General features: G+C 37.1%; 3 long non-coding RNA genes across 4 annotated transcripts; 1 reads left to right on the top strand and 2 right to left on the bottom strand.

The window, feature by feature from the left end:
• On the bottom strand, positions 1-9836 carry LOC139132422 (uncharacterized). Its single transcript, XR_011552284.1, has 3 exons — positions 9671-9836; positions 1579-1623; positions 1-1338 (listed from the first exon to the last, which is right to left on the bottom strand). It is a non-coding gene; the product is annotated as an uncharacterized lncRNA (long non-coding RNA).
• Positions 9837-13013: 3177 nt separating this feature from the next.
• LOC139132769 (uncharacterized) lies at positions 13014-17504 on the top strand. 2 transcript variants are annotated; one of them, XR_011552419.1, is made up of 3 exons: positions 13014-13362; positions 16168-16392; positions 17341-17504. It is a non-coding gene; the product is annotated as an uncharacterized lncRNA (long non-coding RNA). The 2 variants fall into 2 exon arrangements; XR_011552418.1 differs by having other exon boundaries at positions 16163-16392.
• A 1914-nt stretch (positions 17505-19418) lies between these two features.
• On the bottom strand, positions 19419-23465 carry LOC139132768 (uncharacterized). Its single transcript, XR_011552417.1, has 2 exons — positions 23381-23465; positions 19419-22315 (listed from the first exon to the last, which is right to left on the bottom strand). It is a non-coding gene; the product is annotated as an uncharacterized lncRNA (long non-coding RNA).
• Between the last annotated feature and the right edge of the window lie 215 nt (positions 23466-23680).

The following is a 23680-nucleotide window of genomic DNA, read 5'->3' as shown; positions in this document are numbered from 1 at the left end:
TTTGCATGCTAAATGGCTTAAAAAGATGTCGGGCAACATCCTCAAGACAACGCAAGTTTCACGTTCTCTTGTGACTTGATAGCGCAGAATTTGGATTGTTTTGTCGCGAACATGCAGTACCGCATGTGTCCGTAATCCGCGTCGCTCTTGGTCCCACGTCGTCCGCAAAAGTCTTCTGGTCCACTTCTGTAAATACAAAGTTACCTATGGGAGAAGAATGGAGACTGTTAATAAGATTTGATGAAAAAATAATTATCAAAATAATGATCAAAATATCAATCAAAATGAAATAACTGACATACCTTTGGGAGTTACTTACAAATACTGGTCCTCTTCGCAGCCCATCTCCTGGTCCAATTCTGAAAATATAAACATACCTGCAGGAAAAGAATAGAAACTGTTAATAAGATTTGATGAACAAATAATTGTCAAAATATCGATCAAAATGAAATAATTGACATACCTTCGCTGTTACTTACAAATACTGGTCCTCTTCGCAGCCCATCTCCTGGTCCAATTCTGAAAATATAAACATACCTGCAGGAAAAGAATAGAAACTGTTAATAAGATTTGATGAACAAATAATTGTCAAAATATCGATCAAAATGAAATAATTGACATACCTTCGCTGTTACTTACAAATACTGGTCCTCTTCGCAGCCCATCTCCTGGTCCAATTCTGAAAATATAAACGTACCTGCAGGAAAAAAATGGAAACTGTTAATAAGATTTGATGAACAAAAAATTATCAAAATATCGATCAAAATGAAATAATTGACATACCTTCGCTGTTACTTACAAATACTGGTCCTCTTCGCAGCCCATCTCCTGGTCCAATTCTGAAAATATAAACATACCTGCAGGAAAAGAATGGAAACTGTTAATAAGTTTTGATGAAAAAAAAATTTATCAAAATATCGATCAAAATGAAATAATTGACATACCTTCGCTGTTACTTACAAATACTGGTCCTCTTCGCAGCCCATCTCCTGGTCCAATTCTGAAAATATAAACGTACCTGCAGGAAAAAAATGGAAACTGTTAATAAGATTTGATGAACAAAAAATTATCAAAATATCGATCAAAATGAAATAATTGACATACCTTCGCTGTTACTTACAAATACTGGTCCTCTTCGCAGCCCATCTCCTGGTCCAATTCTGAAAATATAAACATACCTGCAGGAAAAGAATGGAAACTGTTAATAAGATTTGATGAACAAAAAATTATCAAAATATCGATCAAAATGAAATAATTGACATACCTTCGCTGTTACTTACAAATACTGGTCCTCTTCGCAGCCCATCTCCTGGTCCAATTCTGAAAATATAAACATACCTGCAGGAAAAGAATAGAAACTGTTAATAAGATTTGATGAAAAAAAAATTATCAAAATATCGATCAAAATGAAATAATTGACATACCTTGGGGGTTACTTACAAATACTGGTCCTCTTCGCAGCCCATCTCCAGGTCCAATTCTGAAAATATAAATGTACCTACAGGAAAAGAATGGAAACTGTTAGTAAGATTTGATTTACAATTTTTGTTTTTAAATAAATATTGAATAGCAAAATACCTCTTTCTTCTTCTGTGTCTTCTTGGCCCATACATCAGTCTACATCTGCAAAAATAATATATATATATATATATATATATATGTGTGTGTATATGTGCATATATTTGAGTACACATATCTATATGTGTAAATATGTATCTGTGGTTACTAAGTTTTGGACATGTATGTATATTTGTGGTCAAAGATCATTTAGATCATTTGACAGTTTAATGGGAAAAAAAGTTATGTAAAAGTTGTCCCCGTCTACCAAAACAAAAAGCCTGTACTTTTATTGATTATACTAGAATCAGATCTGTGCATAATTAAGTACAGGATGTGGCGTCTCCAATCATACCAAATATCAAAGGTGTAGCATTTGTGGTTACTGACTTATTGGCATATATATACATTTGTGGTCGAAGGTCATTGAGGTCATGTGTCAAAAAAATAAAAAAATTATTCATAGTTGTCTCTATGTGCCAAAAATCAAACGTCTTGTCTGAAATTAGATATATGGTTACATAATTAAAAAGGTACAGGATGAGGCCTCATAAGGTCTAACATTATGTTAAATAAAAGGGTGTAGCACTTAAAGTTACTGATTTGTAGCACTTAAAGTTACTGATTTATGGATATATGTATATTTGAGGTGACAGGTTATCAAGATCACCTGACATTTTGTGTAAGTTTTATCCCATACCTATCCCTGTGTACCAAAATCAGACCTCTATTGGCTAGCTCAGAATTAGATGTGTGCATAATGAATGAGCTATTAGTATGAAAAATCAGACCTCCAGCTGACATGGCTTGCCTAAAATTTGATATGCACATAATCAATGATATACAGAAGTTGGTTGGTCACATGAAATTTTATCAAAAACTTTCCTATGATCAGTTTGATTTGAAATATTGCTGGGTCTTTTGCTCTTTTCTTCATGGTTGTCTATCAATATCGATGTGATCATGGTATGCTAGTTTATTGAGATTTTGAATTTTAATCTTTTTTGCTCTCTTTTGGCCATGGTTGTCTATCAATATCCATGTGATCGCAGCATGCTATTCAATAAGATTTTGAAATTTAATCTGTCCTGTATTTGTTTGACCTTTACAATTTCTTTGGTCGATTTTCAAAAGTAACTAAAAGTTAGGGTGATGACCTTTGACCCTCATTTTGTGTGTGTGTGTGTGTGGTGTGTAACCTTTGACCCTATCCCTCAGAATGATCTGGATACTTGTGCTTACAAGTTGTATTAGCCAGAAGGGAGAGAGAGAGAGAAAAAGAGAAAAAAAAAAAAAAAAAAAAATATATATATATATATATATATATATATATATATATATATATACACACCGGTATATATATATATATACAGTAACACCATAGCCAAATTTTTATCAAAATTTCATGCGGTTACCGAGGTGAAGTGATTGCTCTCGAGTATAGTACCGGTAGATCTCAGTTGACAATGTGGAACAATTATTCTTGATGCTATGTACAGTGTAGCTGTTACATATGGTCACAAAAATGACCTTTGTACACAAAAGAGGTATTAGATGTTAGAATTTTATACATAATGCCTTTGTTACACTAGAAATACCATATAATTACCCTAATAGTATTCATGACGAGGCTGGCATGCTGTCTGCTAACCAGCAGATTACTTCAATCGCCACTTAGTCGGACTCAAAGTAGAGGAAATGACTTTTGGAAAGAGACAATGTGACCATTTCGCAATGTACACATAAAGCTTTATCATAATGCATTCGGGTACAGTAAAATGGGAGAATCAACTCAGAAATCCAAATCCAAATCAAGTCACTGATCATGTTAGCCAGTGGTAATTGTAATGTTAATACTGAAACTTTAAAAAACGTATGTAATCAGGCTTGGTATGATATTTTATGAAACTGGTATGTTGACATAATAGTTAACTTCACAAAGCAAACTAATCATCCAGAGTGGCAAAGACACACTAGTATAATCAAATATGTATTCTAACAGTTGACAAATTCCAAATAAAAATGTAGATCCATATCAGCAATGGTCGGATTTTCAAGATATGTGAGTGCGTATGGGCAAACCTAGAATATGGTATGCATGTCTGTAATGAGGCAAATGGCTAATGTGCAATGAGATGCTTTATTACACAAAATACTGCATCACAACAAATATGAAGACTGTACAGTACAGATCAAGATTAGGTTTTTTAATTACCTTACACAACATTACTGTACATGAACATAGCACTGTGTAGTGCATTGTTATATGTTACCCTCAAATGCTTGAAGCATTGTTGCTCTTCTTTGGATATATTTTAAGTCCAATTACTCAAATCCAAATACTTACTTCATATAAAGATAGTGTTTGAAATCAGAAATAACAAAGGGATTTCTCAAATTTTAATAATTGCCAAAACTTTCGGTCGTTCTTTATTTTCTACCCATATGCTTGCATATAGAAGCGAGCAGTCAGAATAGGACATTGATCCATGAGCATTTCTTAGGTCTCACCATTTCCGTAAAATCACGGTGCGAGTGGCCTCTGCATGTTACTTGCTCTGAAGCAAAATAATTCAATGGTTATGACTTTCTCCAGATCATGACATTTCCCAGTTACAACGTTTAATTACTTTGTAGACTCAAGATATCTCATTAATGTTTTTACCCATTTGTCAAATATTAATGTACAGGAAGAAATATATATATATATATATATATATACATAAATATATATTAAAATGGTGACACACAAGACATAACCTGTATTTACAATTTGTCGCCATGGATCAAAGACCACAAACTGATAAATTACATGTAATGTCAACAAAAGAAACTTTAAATTGGCTACACTTGATGAGAGAGAGAGGTGTGAGGACTGCTCTGAGTGATTGCTGTTTTCTTGGATACTGTAGGTTGTCAGTTTGCACAGAATCGCAATACAAGCATATAACGTTGAAACATCATATACTGCATGTCAAAATTTGACAATGTTTAAAATTTTGGATTCAGGAACATGTTCTCAATCTCACATGCATATTTTTCCTTGCTTTTTATCACAGCAACTACTCAGCTGCATGCATTGATCATGTTGAAGTGATAGTCTCTTGTGTTGGCTTCAGAAGTTTGCTCAGACCATACTTACGGGTAAACATTGCCATAGTCTTCTGTTAAATCTGTTCTTCAACACCACATTTCTTTATGATCTGTGATGCCATTTTTATTTAATCTTGTTGATAAGTATACTGTACACCTTTGGATTATGCTATCTCCTTAGAATATCATATCTCAGGCAACAGCATTATGAACTATTTACAAGTATTTGCACAGATTGACACTTATAAGTACAAAACAAATGTCCACCTACATGTATGTGGAGGGACTTGTGTCTACATGTAAACATGGAAATACAGCACATGGTTACCAATTTTGTACAGCATTTGTGTCAATTAAATTTTCAGTAACAGCTTGGCATTGCAAAAATAGCTGATTGTTCTGTTTTTGAAATCTCAGAAGGCTCGTCCCATTGTCTGTTTGCACTACAAAGAACACAGACCACAGCACCATTACGTGCATTAGCACATTGTACCGAGCACAATCCAAAACCTTATTTGGACTTGTACTGTAACACTTTCAGTTTCACTTACAGGCACAGTTGCTTAATCGAGGTGAGCCTCTTAATGTGACATTATGGCATAATTATTGGCCAAACACATTTTAAAAAATACCGCAATTATACGGTGTTGCTCAAATTTGATCAGAATTGGTAAATGCCAGTATGGGTACCAAAGATCAACAATAAATGTTGTTTCTATCTGTTCAGTGCAGGAAAATTCTACGTTGATGTTATGACAATAATTTCTGCAGAGTACAACCAGAAAAACAACAAGAATATTTTAAACCAGAAAAACAAGAATGACAAATTAAAGTAATTAAGGTCTGAAACTTTAGGTACTGGAGGTCAATTTTAGCAACATGCATAGCAGAAAGGCAGCTAGCCCCTCTTAGTTTGACCATAGACGGTCTTCCTCCCCTCTACTGTCTATGGTTTGAGCAGGTCTGTTAATATGTAACAGTTCATAAACAATGACAGGAAATGACTCAAGACAGTGGAGTTAGCCTGTTTCAAGTCCCTGGCATGCCATCACTCCTGCACATTTGCAGAATTCCCCTTTTTCTTACCTCATTTGCACATTTTTGACACTGACGTGTTCATTTGAACAATTCACATCTCAACCCATGCATCTACCTGTACACCAAATACTGAGATGGTAGCTCTGGCGGTATGGGAGCATTTGCGTGTGACGGACATACATCCGCACATACATACCCACAAATATACAGACATACAGACGCCACCGACTCATCACATAAGCTCTTTATGGTATTTATATTCATACCAAATATGAGCTAAAAATAAAAATAGGCCAAAGGTCATACTGGTAATGTTACATACAGGCAAAAAATATTGCTCCGATAATTATCACTGTGAATCAACAATCAGACTTCTGGCTCTGCTGGCTATACCTGAATTAGATATGCACATAATCAATGAGGTACAGAATGTCGTGCTGTTGGGTGATACACAAAACATTTCAAAGTGCAGACATTGTCTCAGTTTGGCCTATTTTCATTGGTGTGAAAGCACTGAGCAGGTGATTGGTCAAAGCCCACCTTGATTGTATGGTATATGACAATTTACAATGTAGGGTTGTGTCCATATGCTCTTTTCTAAATACTTCAAATTTTTGTTGAATTTAATTTTGTTTGGTAGGACTTTACAAAAACAAAAATATTCAAAAATGATTCCTTAGGTATGAAAAATTACATCATTGCCAAATTTGCCATTTCAAATCTGCAACCTGTAGAAGAACTCAACCGCCCTGAGAATGGCCTTCCCACTACTACAGTACTTCATGCAACAGGCTGTCATCAGTGTGCGAAATCAATGACAGTTTGACAGTCCAACACCGACAGATTCTCGTTGGGCTGAAAGTTTTTAGCAACATGTCAGTCCTTGTGACCTCCTGGAATTTTGAATAAATGATGAAAATTTCACTGTCAAGAACTGTAACAGATGCTGATGATGACTGACTTTGAATCATGTGATTCAGACTTAATGTCATGCACCATTAATGTCATACACTGAGGGAGTGCTGGGCAACAAGGGAAATTGATTGCATTCCATATCCTGGCAGTGGGGGATTAACCAGACCGGGGGGGGGGGGGGTACAATGATGCAACAGAGTAATTTTTGTTTTGCAACATTTTACATGTACAAACTGTCAAATTTCCTCTGATCAACGCCCATAGCATGGTACACTAATTACATTTCTTTGAAATGTTCAGTATGAATTAGGTTCATGCATGCAGATTCTAGCCATTGAATGGATTGATTTTGGGCAACAATTCGATACAATATTATAATAACACTCATCCAGGGAGTGATAGCGTAGCGGTATCATGTGACGACAACACTCAGTATACTTAACTAGTTCCATATTTCAACTGTTTGGAATTTACATGTACACAAATGTACATAATACAGCCGGCATTTTATCAAACTGACTCCATTTTGTTTGCTTTGATTTTGATTTTCATCAAAGCAAAACTATTCACATAAGAGTTTACTGTGCTGTGGCAGCAAAATTTCATTGCAAAAATATGCATGACAATTAAACACTGTTCTCATTTTGCTATTGAGATCAAATGAGTAGAAATTGCAGACAATATGAATAACACACGTCGCCACTCGTGAAAATGAATGCATAATTTTCTGATGGACAAGTTTTGCCTGAGTGGTTGATGGGTCTCAGGGCACTTTGAAAGCTTAAAATAATTAAAATAACCTTGACAATTTTGACAGACACTCAATATTGCTGAAAAAACAGTTGATGATACTGTAAAATCTTACAAGACATTCTCAATATTTACGCCTAAAGCCCAGGATGACAGCGACTTTTGCATGCCTGTCATAAAACGGTATATATTGAAACAATTTTAAGCCCTACTCCACTTCTAAAAGTATACATGACAGATTGTGCAACTTGACATTACTGTTTATAATGATAAGACCCCTTTGTTTTATACAAAATATACACTTGTTATCGCTTTGATATATTGTGGTAACAGTTGGCCTTGTGAACTTTGGTTGAAAATAAACAAGCAAGCAAGATGTTTAGCAGTCAACAAACAAATTCAGCGAAAGATGAACTTGACTGTCGACTGCTGGTAACACAATTGAGCTGTCGTGTAATAACATCTAGTCCTTGTATAGCATGTAGTTCAAAAACATGCAGGTAAAAACCACCATGTTCAAAATCAAATGTGTTTTGTCAACAGCACTTTTCTTTGTGGTAGGTTGTTGTCTTAATGCAATTTTATCAAATTATATACTATATACTATTTTAAATGAAAAAAGACTTGCCCTAAAGTGGGAAATTTGTCATGGCTAGAAAAAAGTCGAATTCCTCTGTTAGTCCCATAGTTTCCCCCCCCCCAAACGGATGATTCATGATCATTGACATTCTTCAATCTACGTAAACAATAGTCCTTTGGAGTGAATACATATACTTGCTGACTCTATTGGTAAAAGGATATGAAAAAATTAAAGATTGCAACATTCGAAAGCATACCATAGTGTTGGGGAGAGGGTGTGGATTTAATGGTAATACAAGTCGTTAACAACTGCATTTACGGTAGTGAGGACCAGCTGTTTCCTGTGAGGACCTGAAGTTTTGGCTTGGTGCAGGTCCCTATGACCTGAAGCTACTTTCTCGTAATATCGCACACTGGCTGTCATCATGAAAAAAAAAGTCATTTCTTGCTTCGACATGTCAAAGAAGACAATACTTAAGTTTTGAAGTCAACTCATTTCATTACTTGTACAGAACAAACAAGGGAAGTGGCATTATTTAGAATAAACAATTATCAGCTTCAGTAATGGATTCTTGATCAGCATTCAAAATGAGTTGCTTCGGTAACTCTCCTAGGTTCATGCCACTGTCAGTATGATTTTAAGATGCTCAAGATCAAATGGTTGTTTGATGCAATTTGAAGTGTTGGAGATGCATGAGCCAAAAACAAACACATAAATAGTTTACGTAAGCCACACATAATTACTCCCAAAATACACCATTTATTACATATCCACAATGTTGTTTTCTAAGATAACAACTTTTCTATTTATCAACTTGTCAAATTACCCAGCTTTTTCTGAGATTTACCCTCATATCCTCAGATTTTTGATCTGGCTTTTAGTGCAAGTTGATAAGTGGTTACTTCAGTTTTTAAATTTTCCGAGGGATAAGAAAAAAGTTTGTTTTAATTTGCTTACAATAAATTATGTGTTTGTGTTTTAGCATGATTGCAAACTTTGATTAATTCATATGACAGATATTTGGAAACAGGATGCCTTGACCCTCAGCCCTGTATTTTATTCTTCATTGATGATGAGGACCAGAAAATGTATGTGAAGTTTTGTCATATCATATCATATGAAGAAAGGCATCTTTTCAAAAAGAATAGCAAATATTGGCATTGCAATATGCATATATGCACGAAAACATGGTTCCTCTTAAAGGCGAAGTGAAGAAAAAAATGCCAGAATTCAAACAAACACGTGACAAAAATATTTCAAAGTGAAGCAGGGAGAAAAAATGATGTTCCGGAGTCAATCCTACAAGCCCACCTCCCCCCGATTATCAAATGGTCTACCCCTAACGGCAGACATTTTACAGTGCGTTGGAAATACAGTGCAAGGGCAGAAAATCACAGAGAAGTTTCCATAATTTCTCTTCAAGCGGTTTGTAAATTCAGCCACCCGAAGCTTGTTATTGTAAAACATTTAAAAGACTTTGCTTTATCGTTGTTAACTTGTGGTGGAAACATCAAAGCGGTGCATTTACAATATGGCTGCTACCGTACAACGCTGGGAAATACTGCGCACTGTGCGTATTTAGGCATCGTTTCTCTCTCAATCCAATTGTTTTAAAATGTTGGCGAACGACTAGGATGCAACACTTTATTACGTACGCACGGTCTTTGCACATACGCTAAAAATTGGTTTACTGTATGCCAGTTTCTATTATGTTTACATTTTCGTAAATAGCCTTACCTTCGTCACCGTCCCTAGTATCACGCGTATCTTCGTCCATGTCCGCGGTCTTGAGTACAATGTTATGACATGTGATCTCGCAGCCAGCCCCAGATGGTTGTTGCTCATACAATCTGCATACTGGTGTAGTGCCTGTTTCAGCCCTTGTGGATCTTATCTCTGCGCATGTGCGGACGACAGCGATTAGTTTTCAACCCCCCCCCCCCCGGGGGCGGCCCTCACTTCCTGAACGCATATTTGAGTACAATATATAGGATTGGAATTCAACAGTGCATTGTATATCATATCACTGAATAAACAATGTAACAATAGCTTTGATTTTATGACGTGTGTTAAATTTGGCAACAGAACAGAATCGACAGCATATTCCCGGCGAAGTATGTGCAGGGGTAAGATTGACAGGGGATTGAAAACGGTACTGCACCAGGCAACTTTCGAAGGGTACGGGGGTTGAAACTTACGAGCGTAAAATTGGCGTCATCCTCATCCTCAGCTCAAGTGACCTTTGTAATTGAAGATGAAAATCAAATTCTTCATGATGGAGAGAACTGATAAATTTGCCCAAAATCTTAGAAAGGACGTCGACACTCTTTCACATTTTTCTTTTGAATTGTGAAATCGGTTTGCAAGTAAAATTTTATCAGGAGAATATCTTAAAAAGATTAATATTTTTGTAGTGTGTGTAATTTTGAGCCCATGAAACGTAGCAGTGTTTGTTGGTACTCATGAGTAAAAATATTTCCGAAAATGAATGTAAAAAGCCATATATGGTCCAAAATATGTAAAAATCACCACGATACAAGGACATACGAAAGCCCTAATAATGTAGAAAACATGAGAAACAGTGAACTTGCCAGAATGTGTCGACGTCATTTGGATTTCAAGACGATCTGAAACTATAGATGAGGATGACGCTAATTTTGCAGTAATGTCAACAGTCCGGTCCAATGTTGGAGAACGCAACACCAAACCACAGGGGACTGTCTAAATGTCCGTCCCCAGGGGTGGGTAGGTGTTTCGTTGTATCGCTAATAAAGATATATTCTACCAACCTTTGGTGTTTCGGTCTTAACTTAGCACTGCCCTTGACAATCTTGCGTATACGTTTTATCAACATGCTGCGTCTATTATCTGATGAGTTTGAGTGCCTAATTAGCCAAAGTAATCAAGGGTAAATTACTAATCTGTGGACGCTCTCACCAGATTATCACCGGATTAAATTTGACAAAGTCAACAACGAACGCACCAGCAAGGTATAACTGAAGACACAGGGGGTGTCTACATGTCCGTCCCCAGGGGTGGGTAGGTGTTTCGTTGTATCGCTAATAAAGATATATTCTACCAACCTTTGGTGTTTCGGTCTTAACTTAGCACTGCCCTTGACAATCTTGCGTATACGTTTTATCAACATGCTGCGTCTATTATCTGATGAGTTTGAGTGCCTAATTAGCCAAAGTAACCAAGGGTAAATTACTAATCTGTGGACGCTCTCACCAGATTATCACCGGATTAAATTTGACAAAGTCAACAACGAACGCACCAGCAAGGTATAACTGAAGAAAGGGCTGAAACTCTCAAAAGCCGTGTCCAGAGGTGGTCCGTTAAACTAGTGGACACTTTATATCATGTATTCATAAACAAACAGAAGGCAAAACAAACTTGAATATTCATTTGTAAACGAACAGGTCGGAAAGGAGGACCTCCCAGGAATGCGTGGTATGTGTTCAACCACAGTCCCTCCACCAATTTTATGTGGAGGGACTGTGGTTCAACACACCTTGGTAACGTATCGGAGATGTGTTTATACTCTTCCTGCATGCTGGCCCGGCAAAAACCACGTTGGTCGACGTGTCTAACACCGCATCGAACTGAATCAGACTTCACGGGTATATTGAAAAATTCCGTGTTAGTCGAGAACAAGAACAGAAAAGACTTTATTAACTCGACGTTCGAGCTCGCCTTCAACTTGTCCAGTTTATCAACTGCGTTCTTGCAATACGTACACTTTTGTATTAGTCTTTTTTTCAAATAACAAAAGACATGTTTTACATACGACCGATCATGTGCTCTGCAGCAGTAGTGTTGTGGGTTGGTGACTACGTGCTTGCAAATGTTATACACCTCGGTTATGGCGCGTAATCCATGCCAAAATTAATACCTTACATTTTGAGCCAAACTTCATTCAACTCTCGCTCAGTGCGACCCAACTGTGGCCACCTTCATTCAACTCTCGCTCAGTGCGACCCAACTGTGGCCACCTTCATTCAACTCTCGCTCAGTGCGACCCAACTGTGGCCACCTTCATTCGGCTCTCGCTCAATGCGATTCAACTCTCGCTCAGTGCGACCCAACTGTGGCCGACTTCATTCGGCTCTCGCTCAGTGCGACCCAACTGTGGCCACCTTCATTCAACTCTGGCTTAGTGCGACCCAACTGTGGCCACCTTCATTCAACTCTCGCTCAGTGCGACCCAACTGTGGCCACCTTCATTCGGCTCTCGCTCAGTGCGACCCAACTGTGGCCAACTTCATTTAACTATCGCCCAATTCCATCCAATATTGTCGCCAGCCTATCCAACTTTCACGAACTCATGCGACTCGTGTAATGCATTCGCTTTCCGCCGCGACTCGTTTGAATCATGCTCCCTAGATTACCTTTGAAGCTCAACTCATTTGATGACTCTGCTGCATTCGTCTTGCTTTTTGAGCTGAACGCATTCGTGTCGGGGATATTCCGTGTTTGGGGGGGCTTGGTTGGGGCGAACCATTTTTGAAATGGGCGCCACAGCATGCGATTCAAATGAAGACACTTTTGAGTTGAAACAAACCACACGTGATTTAGAGTCCATATTTACTTTACAAATATGTGAAGGTGATTCTATGTTATGTTATTGACTCTGTTTTACTTCAAATTGACCGCGCCAGAATGTGGTTCATGGCAGCCAACCCATCATTAAAGTGACCAACTCTGCCATACAACACGAGACGTCACAGGGCGTCATAGTGACGTCACATGACGTCATTAATATATTCATATGTTTTCTGTCATTGTCCTGGGGGATCCAAATATTCAACCCGAAAGTCTGTTGCGGAAGTCCAGATTTACAGTTCCGACAATTTCTCTCTACCTCCGAGGTTGTTGTCACAGTTGCAAAATGCATCAAAATGAATTTGGTTGTGTGATGAACACGTCACTCAACTTGTACGGGACACGAGAGGCTCAATGTGAACTGCAAGATGTTGAACAAGTATCTGACGAGTAGAACTGTGGCGATGACCCTTGACCCGAGCGCGTTCGATATACATCACATGTACTGCTGCGATATACATCAGTGGCACCGATTGGTCTGGCTGGAAGACAAACTTTTTACAGAAGTGAAGAACATAGTTAAAGCATGGTTAAAGTTACATGGGATCTGCTTTTTCCAAGATTGGAAATCTGTAACTGTTTGGAGTTACTTAGTGAACGGACTATCGATATTAACGCAGACTGAGATCATTATCAGTGCACCGAAGAATGGCAAGGTTCTTGCGTATTCAGCGAAGTCAAATATTAAAGAGATGCTTTGTGCAGGTTGATGCTTGTGGTGTTGTGTTGTGGTAATTGGAGATACGACAAACACCAAGACGGGCTTATAATGTACGATCTCCTCTGGCACTGTGGCATATTGATGGAAATCACAAACTTACCAGGTGAGTACAATGACATTACAATGAACATGGACATGTCCATTGTAATGCATTACAATGGAAATTACAATATACTGATCTGACATGCAAAACTGGAACTTGTCATCGTGCTGCTTTATTCAGTGTCAGTACATGTACATTTGTCGTTGGGTCAAATTGTAATTAGATGCCCAGATTGTAATCATACCAGATATAATCAGATCTACATATAAGCCATGTATATGTATAATGCATGTTTTCTACAAAATGTTAAATATATATTTTTTTGAAATGACGTTGCCGACACAGTGAAACTGTGGGCATAAAATTGCAGGTAAGATGCTCCCCATGAAAATTTGTATGTGTAGTTGTGAAAGTATAACTATAATATTATCACATACTTTTAACCACCTTTTTAGGGAGCATTCAGTTATGATGGCTGTTATTCAATTATTATTGGTGGCCCGGCAAATCGTTCCTATGCATCGGTCAAAATAAGTGAACCCCCCTACGCATTGCACCAATACTTGATGACCACCTCCCCCTTTTGAAATGAGACAATTTTCAGCCCCCCCCCCCCCTGCTTGAGTACAGCTGCACAAACAAACACCTATGGAGGGGGGGGGATGCAAACCCAAAAACTTATTCTCAGATTTTTTCCAATGATCCCCATACAAACTCACAATTTGTTCACATTCCAATCTCCCCTTCTGACTTGTTGTTATTTTTAAATCCCCCTGAAAGGGATTGAACGGAATTGAAAGGTGCATTGCAAAGTTTTTGCACTTAAGGGTAATGAAATTTCATGCATGCCTTTTGGGGAAGGTCACTCTTTTAGTGCTACTATTAGAGGTCAAAGTGTGTGATATCAAATTGTAGTGCTTCATACTATATAATATCATACCAGTATATTGATGGTGCCAATACAGCGATCTGATTGGTCGAGATGCGAAAAGAACACTTGTACATGTATATTGGCCATATACCACGGCTGGCATACATGTGATCATTCAGCTTGAGCAAAAATATTTTATGAATATGACGTTCCACACCAGGATTTCAATATACTGTTATGATATAATAGTAATAAATCACACCCAGCCACCCAATTTTGACCAGTTCACTTCATACATACACTGTACACTCGCTATTGCTCATGCATATATGTCGTGAACTGGTCAAAATCTAGTGGTATATCATCGCTTGGTGTGATTTATTGCTTAAATATCAAATAATAATACACAGAAGTGTATTGCGCAAAACTATTAACATTTCTCATAAAAAACATATCTATATATGTACATTTACACACTTTGATGATTTATGTAAATGTACCTTGCATGCAGTGACAGGTAAAAAGTTGTTTCTTCTTCCCTGTTTACGTAGCTCTAAAAATTTATGGTTGTCAGGTAAAAATAGGTAGGTTGGGTTATCGGAATAGCACAAGTTTTTTGTTTGATCTTAACAGGGTCAATGCCAAGGGATGAAAAGTTTCATATCAAAGGGGGGGGGGGGGTGTAGATTGATGAGGTACCGTAGCATTCATTTTTTTTTTACCTGATCTTTTGTATATTATTTTTTTCCCGCTTTCCGTCATTTTCATTTTATCAACCCTTCTCTGGCTGATTTTTTTTTTCATTAACATGTGCAAATGTATGTAGGATCTGCTTGTCCAATTGCTGCAGAAGTTGATATGCATGTTTCTAAGTTTAACTCAAGTGCCTAAGCTATAGACCGTATTTGCTTTTGTCACTCTTTTCTTTCTGGTTGTACTGTGCAGAAATTATTGTCGATGTCATAACATCAACGTAGAATTTTTCTGCACTGAACAGATAGAAACAACATTCATCGTTGTTCTTTATTACCAATACTAGTATGTACCAATTTCAATCAAATGTGAGCAACACCATATCATTGGCGCTAGTTTTATTTCAAAGAATATTTTTGAGTACTGAAACTGGACAGATACTTATGAAAATTAAGTGATCCCCCTCTGTGCTGTTTGAAAAATATGTGACCCCCTTTACAGTTTTCAAATTTAAGATGACCCCCTGATTTTGCCGGCCCACCCCTGGTCGTAATAACTGAACACTTACTTAATTTGATGATGAATTTTATAGCTGTAAAGCTATATTGTTGGAAAGGAGGTCTATATGTACAAAATTTATAAATCCACTTCAATAACATAATTGCTGCATATCACCTTGGTATTGGGTGCATGCTGGACTGAATATGGGTTTTGTTCAAATGAAGTCGCTGCCACCATAAATTTGCAAATGAGCTTAAAGTAAAATTATGGTCAAAACTCAAGAACTAGTCAGATTGCTTTGAAAATTGATTCTATATACTATACACAGTGATTTTGTCTTTTTTGTCAATATCTATAATTTTGTAGGGAAAAATTTGTATGTTGTTTGTCATAAATTTATTATGCAAAACCATGTTGTTATTACCAAATGGTACTATCACACTTGACTTTTTTCTTTTGCAGATGGCGCTTAGTGATACATGGTGGCATCGAAGGCTACTCAAGGAAAATAGTGTACCTATACTGTAGCGCAGATAATGAAGCACAAACAGTGCTTTTGCAGTTTCAGCATGCAGTGGACTTAAATAAGGTTTATCATCACATGTCTGATCAGACAAGGGGTTGGAGAATGTTGAAATAGCAAAGTTCATGCTGAACCATCCAGACAGAGGCTGTGTAAGAGGTATACCTACATTTCAGGAATGAGTGTTAACAACCGTAGGATTCAAAGGCTTTTGCGTGATATGTATTCTGATTGTACATATGTATTTTCTGATTTACTATATCAACTGGAAGAACAGAGATTGCTTGACCCAACAAATGAGGTGCACTTGTTCTGTGTCTGCTATATAATTATGCGAACTGGATCAACAAAGTCCTGCGGCTGTGGGTGGCTTGAACGCACATGGGATACGAACAGCTGGGAATGTGAGTCCGAATCAACTATGGATTGAAGGGCTTCTCCACATTGCCAGTTCCTTTGGAACCATACTGTATCTAGCGAAATTTTCACTTCAACACCACAGGTAGGATTTGAAAAAAAATATGCTTCTGCAGGTTTTCAAAGAGATTAAAAAACATGACTGTACATTTTTCAAACATATGTCACATGTTCAACTACTGTTATAGACTTTTTTTGTCACTGGAATGGGATATCCATACTGGAATGGGATATCCATAATTTGCATGTACACAGCCAAACTTTCAGCTGTGCAACAAGCCCTGCCACAACCTTGTTGTACAAAATACATAGCAGAGCTGTGCTATAAACACATTTTATCTTGCCTTACTAAAACAGTAACTCAGGAATGTGACAAGAGCTGAGCCTCTGCATGCAGGTATTGCTATGGACTCATGCTGTCATGGGGTCTGTCACAATGTATGAGAGTAGATGTGCACTAAATTGGCTGTATACAATGTTATCAACTTTCCATTGGGAGTGACCTCACTTGGTATTTACTTACTTTCCCATTATACCATTTTTAGTACCTGCTAAATCAGATTTCTATTGCAGTAAAACATTTACTCTGAAATTTGAATCCAATTCTTGTAGACTTCTGAAAGGTTGACCTAAGGTTGTTAGAATGGCAACCATTGTTTGTACCAACAAGGAGAATTGTGGGTAAAATAATTTGTACTGTGTCCTCACATCCCCTCTCCAGACCACACACCAATCCTACAATTTTGTGATCACCGAGTAAATACATGCAGAAATGACTAAATTTATTCCTTATTATGTACCATCTGATCAGTTTCAGGATTCTTAACATTGTCTCACAAAGGAGATTAACAATATTTCAGATACCATGCTTTATAAGGGTATACACGCAAGTTCTGTATCTGCCTGTCATTTCTTTTATGTGCCATAAGAGTAATCATCCTGTATTTCATTTGATTCAAACTATGTCTACCCTAATAATTCACGTAACATGGAAGTCTAACCATTGAATGTCATTGTTTTACTTAATTTGCAGGATATCAACTCCTATGGTATTGACTAGGATGGCCCCATACCTTCACCAACAATCATCAACTGAATCTGGTGTGGTGGCAGTGCCTTAGACGTACTACTGCAACTGACAGAACAACAGCGGGAGGAGCTGGATATCTTGATTGACCAATTCTCCGAGTTGTATTGCCTTGGAATTGACTTATATTTAGTGACGCTGTTAACGCCTTTGTAAGGCAGTAACACGTACAAACCCGATTACCGTGTATACAACATTTTAACATGCACAAATCAAGATTGTTATCGAACAGAAATCATTATGAGCTTGAAATGTGGCAAGGTAACCAAGAATTCATAGTGCTGCCTATTTTCTGATTTGTAGCGGGGGATTGTGTGTTCTGCTCTTGTGTTAGTGCTTATATTCACATCAGTTTCATGATAATTTTATATCTGACATCTGTGTTGTGGTTTTGTTGCCGCAAAGTGTTTCTTAATGTCAGATGCTTGTATGCTCTAAATTGACTGTCTATACTGCCTTATGAGACATGTTGCCGCTGATATCTGCCACATTTGCTATGCTGTTTCAGTTTTCTGAGATCTGACTTGAAGCTTATTGTCATGTTCAAAGTAAAATGATGTCATTCAGCCATAGGCTGAAGTTTTATGTATAAACCTGTAAAACCACAAGTTTACTGATCAAACTTTCCGTCGTATATGATATTAGTCACAAAGCCAAGGTAGGACTACATCGCATTGTTTGGTGAATAATGAAATTTCTGCAAAAAAGTATTTCAGGGTCACTTTCCTTGTTAGGGTGCTGTGTATAAACCAGAAGTGGGATTATGTATCAGTTTTGGCAGCAGATATGGTATGAACATGTAGTGAACTGTTGTCCGAGGATAGATCAGATTTTTTAGCAACCTTTATAACTTTTAGTTAGTAGCATGCCTTATATCTTTTGTGATGTGCTTAGTCTTAACACTGCATTCAAGAGATCCAAAAAACTACTTACTTGATGATACGTATACACCTAGGCTGTACAAGATTTGAAAAAGTGAATGTTTCATGAATTTTAAGGTGTTTTGGGTCATCTAGCTGGTAGTACAGGTACTTACATTGAACAAGTTCAGACATGTGCAGTGTCTTCTCCTTATTGCTTTCAAATTCTCGAATTGCTACAGTTAACATGTGCCAGCCACTGTTTAATGCAGTTCTCGTGAACAGACTGCAGTGAAGGCTACCCTACCAACAGTGCCCACAGATGTGGAGCAGCTCCAAGATACTTTCATCGTCTGACATTGTGGAAATTACCTATATTACCTTTTTAGGGGTTGACATAATGAAATCAAATTTAACCATGTACCAATGTAAAATGGCTTCAGTTATACATGTTAGAGCAGTGTCTATTTTCAGCTCTGGTTATATAAGTACATGATGCATAAATAAAATGTTTAATATGATGAAAAGGGCAAGGCAATTGATTTTAAAATTTTCTGCATCTGTTAGGGTAGAACAAGCATGGGGACTAGATATTCGGGCTTTGAAATTTTATCAATTCTCTTCTGATCTACCACTTATGGGGGGCTCCTTGTAAAGGTTTTGGTGTAATACAAGTTTTAACCATCTGAGTTTTTTTTAAATAAAAATTGTTATTGTTCTACACTTACAGTTAACACAGGGATGACAGTGAATGTTAATTTCAAATATCAGTAAATCATGGGTAATTTGTCTCAGTCTCTAATACCAAATTTGCACAGTGACCCCTGATTTATGATTGTTATTTTGGTAATAGAATGGTCAAAAGTTTCATTGAGGAAAGTTTGAGCAAAAGTTAAAGTCATTCACTTTCAATGATGCGGGAAATACTGCCTAAACTGCTTACCCGCCTATCTTTCAAAACTATGAGTGTACACAGAACAAAGGTTTTACATACTGTGGTCATTACATATTGACCTAGAGTTCATAATCTTAGGTCAATCTAAGGTCACTCAAAATTTCATGGTTTTCTGTGATCATCCAGATTTGATCCGGGGCATCTGTAGCTGAATAATTTTTGTAATTTCTGTGATGTTTTGTACGGTAGAATACAAACAGAATTGAAAATCATGTTTGCACATAGGATAGTTTTATTTAACAATATAACAACTTCAACAACTTTGAAATACACTTTTATAAAACACAGCATGCACAATTTAACAGTCTGTAAATAAGAATATAATTAGTATGTGATGATTTTCATTACATTTTTAAATTTGTTTTACAATGTAGCTGCATCTCCTATCACACCTGATAACTGACATTTTCACAAAACATTTTCCACAGTACCCTGATCACTAGCATCTGAGGTAATGTCATGCTGTTACACTTTCACTACTTCAGTCCATCTATCCGGTCCCTGTTCAATTGAAATCTCTCCACATTACATTTGATGGTTCAAAATAGGCAGAGGGGTAAATATTTGCATTTATGTCTCTGTGTCAATACGTCAAATCCAAATTGCCCTCTTTTGTTTAAAGTTCACCTCATACCAATGTGATATTGTGATGTGACTGACCAATAGAGCCTTGTGACAAACCTGATACAAGGGGAATATTTTTCAAAAGTTTTCACCTTGACCTTTTTCCTTCCAGGCATGTTATAAAATGTCATCCTACCAAGTCAGTGAAATGCAGTTTGAAGCCATTGTTCAACTTTGACATATTTTGACCATCTTGTGTTGACACATATTCATAAATTTACTCATTTGATAGTTTTGTCACTTTGAAAATCAATTCAATTTGACAGAACAGCAACAGATTTGGCTTGTAAGCCGTTCAGGCCCTTATGATTAGCAGCTTAATGGGTCTGGGTTCCTAACAGATGGATACTCTTGAAATCATGCTGATTTCCACTGACTTGGCTGGAAGAGAACAACAACTACAGTACATTGATTGTAAAGCTGATTATGATTTTTGTCACCTGTAACAAACCAGAATAAGTACATGTGAATCACATGAAACCCAGTTGACTAAATTCACAAGATCTTGGGGAGAACATGATGCATACATTTCAAAGCTGCTTGCTGATTGTGACTGACAAAAATTTTACAAATCTTGCCAAAAAATGCCAGAATTACAATAAAGATTTTGTTACAAGCAAACATTACAAGCAAACAAAACACTACAGCAACTAATTTACTCTTTCAGCTCAGCTTGCAACACAAAGTGCACAAGATTTTAAAACCAGAAAACTGCATAAAATATCCAAACTCCAATTTCAACAAATCTTTTTGTCTCCCCTATGATAATGCATACCAAGGTTTATTAATGAAATATGGCAAAAGCTGCCAACCAAAATATGCAACTGTCACCATGCTGATAACAACTTTGTTTGAGGTCACCACAAGGAACCTTCATACCAAATTTCAACACAGTCTGATCATCAGTTTAGCAATAGTATTCAACTAATTTGGTCGATGATAAACAGATGGCAGACAGACAATAAGTGTAATTAATAAGCTCCTCATAAATTGCTGACAGTTTACCTAATATGAGCTTGGCACTCCTAATGAGGAATTACCATCAGCTCTAACTGAAAGAAAATGTCAAATTTTATACATGTCCACCCATGTAGCTATGACGAGCAAAAAACACTACTCACTCAGCAAGATTACAGTAATTTGGGTGATTTATACTTGAAGAATTAAGCTGTCCCTTAGCATGCCTGGTCACAGCCTGGTATATTCCTGGACTCATGGCGTGGGTATTTACCCTGGGAAGGTTTATGCTCTGTACACCACTGCAATGGCACAGTGTGCATAACTTACACAAGGACAGCATGTCTGATTACGAGGCATACCATTCAAAAAAATGAAACCTGTCAAAACTTCTAAAAGATATAAAAACTACAAACCCTATCCAAAATTTACAAACTATTCTATCAGAACAAATATTGTACTTGCACAAACTCTCGGAGGTAAAATGGTCAATCCAGGCAAATGAGGATAAGGTTGTCACACAATTTGATATCTGTATGCAAGTTGCAAGTTTTTCATCCTATTGCTGTTGCAACACTTTTTCAACATTTTTAATATTGAGAAAGTGAATCTCAAAATGACATCTATATTGCGTCATGCGGCAGTGGGGAGGGCATTACGTGTCCTATATATGGTAGGAACATTAGCACTAGATGACAGTCCATGAGACTCTTTGGCCATACTTGATCTTGACATGTATACCAGTGAGAGCTGCTAGCAGCGCTAAAGCATCAGTGGGAGATCTAAATGACAGCTATGGACCAAACAATACAAACATGTCATCATACTGTTGAAACAATCAGCATTTTTACCTACAGTTTCTCCATATTTTAATGGTATATCTTGAAAATGTAATGAACCAAAGTCAAAATGTTTGATTCATTGCAGTAAATATCCATGCTACACTTCTAACCTTCAAACTTTTAGAAGTTGCATGTTTATACTTTTATCAGCTACAGTAACTGCAACAGTAACACTGATACCTTGGAGAGGATTCCTGTTGAGTTCAGGCAGTGTACCAAATTTTAGAAGTCAAATATATATACTCTGCCGTATTACATGTACCTGTTATCAAGTTGAATTACACTTTGTCAACAATGTAGCTAGTAATATTAAACAAATGTCAATGGAACTTTCTGTAACAAATTAAAAATGGCAAAAAATAATGCTTTCATTGCTCTTGACCATGAATAGTTCCAGAAATGTTCCTATTTAAGGCATACGCTAGACTGTGGTTCACAAGCCTTCATGCCATGTCCCTAACATCTACCATACCCTACTCCTTGTATGGTCACAGTAGAATCAAAAGCTTTTTTGAAATCTTCATATGAATTATGACTAATTGGAAGAATGACTTCCTCAGTGCAAACGCCTGGGTCTGGTAGAGGCATAGTGTCCACAATGGCAAACTTTACTGACATCTTTAGGGGAACAGACTTAGAACCCGTGATGAACTGCAGAATTTCACAAATGCCTGGACTGGACTCTGAAAAAGAATAAAATAACATAATTATTGTAGGAAAAGGAATTTCACTGGTTCAATATTTTAGTTAATTATTCACATAAAAAGGGAATGTACTCTTCACTTGATCAGGTCATTGAGGTCATTTCTAAATGGCATCAGTGCTGTCAAGAGTCTCAGCATAGCCCACCAAATGTGGATGTGGTAAAGGTAAACTTACATGAAATCTAAAGATCAGTATATCATTTATGTAGCTATGACAATGTAGTAAAATGTATCTGCTACTGAAATTTGCTAGTAAAGTTGCTAAAGGTTAAAATCTTGTAAGTTAATATTCTCAAGGTACACATGGCAAAATTATTATATTGTGCTTTCACAGGAGTATAACTAGATGCTGTGCATAGATGTCCCTGAAACAATTCTGCAATAATGATGCAAATGTCATTGGAGCACATCTGACAATTTAAGTGCATTGATTATTGAAATCATAACTTACTTTGTACTAATCAAAGAAATTAACAGATCTCAGTATTCATGCTTTAAGTCTATGTATGGTTTGAGTTCTACCAACTTGTGATTGAGCACATTTCAATGCATTTGACAACATCAATAATTTATCAAAGGAAATAAAATAGCCAAAACATGTCAAATGCAGTTACTGAACAGTTGCCCCTTCACAGGGTCTCTAATAGAGTTTCACCCAGTAATGCGGCTAATAGCAACTCATCCAGTCATTTTACCAGATACCAAATTGGCATTCAATAACACATTTTAGCTGTATTAATCAGCAGGGAGTATCAGATCCAATGTTGGAACATAGCTGTAAAAACAGTCAATAAACAATTCTTCTCTTGTACTGAGACTATAACCGCAACCCTGGGCATCGTAAAAGATGACATCAATTGTGTATTTAAAAAATCTTTCAATTTTCCCTCTCTGGAATAATATAACTGTCAAATTCTAAGCCTACTAAGCAATTGCACTACATGCCATAGAGTTAGCATGAGTTACGGCTCTAACCAAAACCAAAACCAAATGCTAACAATTTAAATTATCTGCAGCCTAACCTACATGTGTTGATGTTCATACCTTTGACTTCACACTTTCCCCATGTGCTAAGTTACACAAACAAGAAGGTCGAGTGTTCTCTCTGCAAATCAAGAAGTATTTCGAACACGAACGATTCAGATATCTTGACCTCAACATTACCAGCTACGCAGCTCGAAAGTTATGCTCGGAAACAGGACGGGAACATTAGTCACAGCCGGATTTTGGGCCACATATGGGATTTTGCATGGAAAGCATGCAATGTACTGCAGTGGACGGCCATAAACGTCATTGAGCTGCCAAGAATATAGTGCAGTCGCGTGAATCTGTGTATATTTTGAT

This window comes from Ptychodera flava, chromosome 5, assembly GCF_041260155.1.
Source record: "Ptychodera flava strain L36383 chromosome 5, AS_Pfla_20210202, whole genome shotgun sequence".
NCBI lineage: Eukaryota > Metazoa > Hemichordata > Enteropneusta > Ptychoderidae > Ptychodera > Ptychodera flava.
The sequence above is the reverse complement of the archived record's forward strand: the minus strand, read 5'-3'. Positions and strand labels throughout refer to the sequence as shown.